We start from the raw sequence: 4,875 nt of genomic DNA on the forward strand, positions 1-4,875 counted from the left end.
ATCATTGCTGTCGAGGATCAGGACCTCGAGTTCCTCGGGTTGGCTGACGTCGGAGTCCGGGATCAGGGTCTGCGGTGCCTCAGACGACCCACCGGAAGGCTGGACCTCCGCCTTGCCGCCGCCGCCAGCCACCTTCCTTTTGGTGGCGCACCCCTCCTCACCGGCCACCGCCGTCTCCTCCGCCTTCCTTTTGGTTACGCCGACCTGAAGCATGCCGGGTAACATCACCGTGCCCTCTTCACCAGCCATGGATGGATCTGAGCCGCGCCCGCCTCAACAGAAGATTAGTTTCGCCGGAATCTGGATGGTGCTGCAGATTTGGAACCCTAACTTCTGAAGGGTTGGCGGCTTGATTTAAGGGCGTTGCGCGCCGCGTCGGGTTCGGGTTTTGTTACTTTTGTAAACGGTAATGCTATCTCGGGATCGTTCCCTGGAAACGAAATCCTAGCAAACGTCCCACAGACCATAGGATCAAGATCTGATGGTGACGGTTTTTAAATGAAAAATACACTAATAAAGACGAAATGCCGTGTTTTTGTAAAAAAAATGCCAACCCCAACACTGAAACTGCCAGTCGGGCAATTCCCAAATGTCATCTTAGCCAGCAAACGGTCACCGACTATCGCGGTCCTTTTTGCGAAATGACTATCGCGGTCCTTTGTAAAGATGTTGTGCTTTTTTGTCTTTTACGATATCTGAGAGAAATCGGTACATCTTTTTTTTTCTATTTTTGTGCAGGAATGTGGCTGTGGGTACCCATGTGCCCGACGGGCTAATGAACGTGTTTTTTTTTGTGCGAAAAAAGGCCCGAACTTGGTGACTGTGGTTTCTTCAGGGAAAGTTCAAGGAACTCCTATCTGCCGATCTCTGCGGCAGGTTGTCGCCCGCACGCACACGAGGGATGTAGCTACTAAAAAAGGCGCACTAGCAGGGAATCAAACCCATCATCTCGTCCTATTGACAATGAGCTACTACTGAATGATCTAGCGAGCTTTACTGGTCCTACAACAGCGAAAATCCATCGAAATCAACCATCCAGCAAAGATCCAAAATATTTTTGAAAATTTCGAACGCAAATTAAGAAAAAAACTGAATATTCTGCGAAATGCACTTAATTTTCATGAACAATATTGTGAAATTCGAACGCAAATCATGAACAATATTGTGACATTCTAGAACAAGATTTGGAAATGCGAACATTTTTTAAGCTGCCGAACAAAATTAGAAAACAGGAACATTTTTTGAAATTTTTGAGCAAACTTTTGAAACTGCTGAAGAAGGTGGAAACTTGATTTTCTAACTAAATTTATGAACACTTTTTAAAACAGGAATATTTTTTGAAATTGTGAACATTTTCGAAAAGATGTGGAAATTTTGAACAAAAATAATCCAAACAATTTTTGAGAAACAGGAATAAAATTTGAAAATATGAACAATTTTTACACATTCCATTACAAAATTTGGAAATGCAAACACTTTTTTAAACACATGAACCAAATTTGAAAACAAGAACATTTTTTGAAATTCTCGAATATTTTTAGAAACTGCTGAAATCAGTCGAAACATGATCATTTTTAAAAAACGGGGACATTTTTTAAATTTATTTCTGAAAAATGTGAAAATTTTGAACCAAAACATTCTGAACAATTTTTGTAAATCCCCAAAAAAATGAGATCATTTTTTGAGTTATAAACAAAATTTGAAAATATAAATATTTTTTGTAATCTCCAAAAGATTTTTGAGTAAGTGAACATTTTTCTAAAAGAAAAATAAACCTGAAAAAGAAAAGGAAAGAGAAAAAGGAGAAAGAAACAGAAAGAAGAAAAAAGAACAGAAAAGCATAAAAAGTTAAAAGATAAAACGAAAAAACGAAAAAAGAAAAAACGGTATAAGAAAAAAATGGTTCAGGGAACCTTCTAGAAGTTTTGCAAAACCGGGTATGGCTGTACGTGCACTGGCTACACAATACTGGGCCGGCCCATCGCATCGCTCGGTCGGTCGCCTATGCGAAGGGCCGGCAGTTTTACGCGACACGCGTGAAATAGGAAATCGCAAAGTTCAACACTTCATTTGGAGAAAGCAACTAGTTAACGAGCGCTTCTTCGGGAGGCTCGCAACGATCAACGCCATTTGGCGCATTCTCAGCCGTCCGCCATGTGTCGCGTTCTTGGTGCTCCTTTCAGATTTTTTATTTTATTTTTTCGCACGCGTTTTCGGCTTTTTAAACAGTTTTTTTCCGGGTTTTTTTGACGTTTCGGTTTTCCACAGGTCTTCCTTAACTTTTGAAACAAAAAAAATCGATTTCTTTTTGCGCAAAAAAACGCATTTTTTAGCAAGAGTCACGGCCGTGACTCTCGAAAATGAAAAACCACGTTTTTTTCCTTACGCGAGAGGCACGGTTTTGCTTTCGAGAGAGGAACGGTTGTGCTTTCGCGAGAGGCATGGTCTTGCCTCTCGAAAACGGAAAAAACACGTTTTCTGTTTTTTTTTCATTCTGAGAGATGCACGGTTTTGCTTCCGCGAGAGGCACGGCCGTGCCTCTCGGAAACAAAAAAAACGTGTTTTTTGTTTTTTTTTCTTTCACGACACGATTTTACTTCCGCGAGAGGCATAATTGTGCTTTCGACAGAGACACGGCCGTGCCTCCTCGGAAACGGAAAAAAGTGTTTTTTCTCTATTTTTTCTTCTGCGAGAGGCACAGTTTTGCTTCGGTGAAAGGCACGGGTGTGCCTCTTTCGGAAAGGGAAAAACCCCGTGCTCCCGGTTCGAATTTTTCGTGATAAAAAGTTGGTCAAAACCTATCAACATGGGATCTAGTTTTGAAGATCTCGACGCGAGGAATCCAACGGTGAAAACTGTTCGAGATTTGGACGCACGGTTTAAGGGATAAAATGTTTTAAATAAACGAATTTGAGAAAAAAGGGAAAACTACCAGGTTGCGACAAGTGGCGCACATGCAGCACGCCACTTATTGCAACCAATGAAAATGATCTTTACAACGAGTACTCTTAGCTAGCGGATTCGTCGTTTAGATATGTATCCTATCTTCATTGCACCATTTCCTTTGGAAATTAGGCCTGGTCTAATAAGAGGCGTTCACCTTCAACACTGTGGAGCACCAGTAACTATGCCGTACGCAACTTATGCGTGTCAAATTCCAGACAAACCTCGTGTTTGTTCTTCTGAGTTCCAAACACGCCCAAACTATTCACGTGCCTTCGCATATCAATGCCAAGACAAATCACGTCCAGGTAAATTAACGAACAACTCTCCCGATTTTTTCTAAACAAACAACTACGGTAGAACTAAAGAATTAGTTCGTCAAAAAAAACTAAAAAAATCAAAACTGAACTTCACATAAGTTCCTTAGCATACTTTTTTTTTTCATGGTAATATGTGTCTCGTTCATATCATAAAGATTAAAATACAAGTCACATAAAGACCGACATGACAAAACTGAAAAGATAGCAGAACGTCTTTGAGCTTGACACCAACCTCCGTCACCTGCCTCCGGCAGCACCATAGCAGTCACTGCCATCCACGAACCACGAGCCCAGCACACGTTCCGTCTTCCAGATGTTGTTGATGCAGACCACAATCTGCATCCGCTCCTCGACTACCTCCCAAGCTCCGCGCCGACGTTGGAGCGAACGCCGTCGCAACGGCGAAGCCCGAGGACACATGTCCACCACAAGGATGCCGCCGCCGCCATGACATCCCCGCTTGAACAGACTGGTTCCCAGATCCTTCACCGACCATAGAGATGATCGCCTCGCCGGAGAAGAATCCGGAGCTTCTTTATTCAGCATCATCGTCGCCGCCGCCGAAGCCAAGACGTCGAACGATCCAAAACCCTAAGCTTCTTGGGCCCTAAATCCTAAAGCTATAAATGATCCACACACGCGGTATCCGGCGACCCCCCTCACCACTGACGACCAAAAGGTCGCCGGCGGAGGAGAGCCGCCAGAAAACGGTGCCGGAAGGAGCGGCTCTCCCGTGGCAGCGGCTAGGTTTCTCGCTACAGGAGGAAAACCCTCGATCCGCTTATGTTCCGTGGTAGCATAGCAGAACGTCTTTGAGCTTGACACCAACGTCCGTCACCTGCCTCCGGCAGCACCATAGCAGCCACTGCCATCCATGAACCACGAGCCCAGCACACGTTCCGTCTTCCAGATGTCGTTGATGCAGACCACAATCTGCATCCGCTCCTCGACTACCTCCCAAGCTCCGTGCCGACGTTGGAGCGGACGCCGTCGCAACGGCGGAGCCCGAGGACACATGTCCACCACAAGGATGCCGCCACCGCCATGACATCCCCGCTTGAACAGACTGGTTCCCAGATCCTTCACCGACCATAGAGATGATCGCCTCGCCGAAGAAGAATCCGGAGCTTCTTTATTCAGCATCGTCGTCGCCGCCGCCGAAGCCAAGACGTCGAACGATCCAAAACCCTAAGCTTCTTGGGCCCTAAAACCTAAAGTTATAAACGATCCACACACGCGGTATCCGGCGACCCCCCTCACCACTGACGACCAAAAGGTCGCCGGCGGAGGAGAGCCGCCGGAAAATGGTGCCGGAAGGAGCGGCTCTCCTGTGGCGGCAGCTAGGTTTCTCGCTACAGGAGGAAAACCCTCGACCCGCTTATGTTCCGTGGTAGCTCATTTCGTAGCATAGCTCACAACTGAGTTAATTGCATAGAAGTACCACAATTGAGGCATTAGAAGCAGATTGATACCAAGTTTAGTAATTTTTACATGTCCGTATCGATTTTGGGGCGAGGCGTTGCAAAATGGGCTAAACGAGATATAAACACGTATTGACAGGGAAACTGACAGCGGGGCCCACTGACGTGGCATCTTCTTTCACACAACCCCC

This window comes from Triticum dicoccoides, chromosome 4B (assembly GCF_002162155.2).
Source record: "Triticum dicoccoides isolate Atlit2015 ecotype Zavitan chromosome 4B, WEW_v2.0, whole genome shotgun sequence".
Classification (NCBI taxonomy): Eukaryota; Viridiplantae; Streptophyta; class Magnoliopsida; order Poales; family Poaceae; genus Triticum; species Triticum dicoccoides.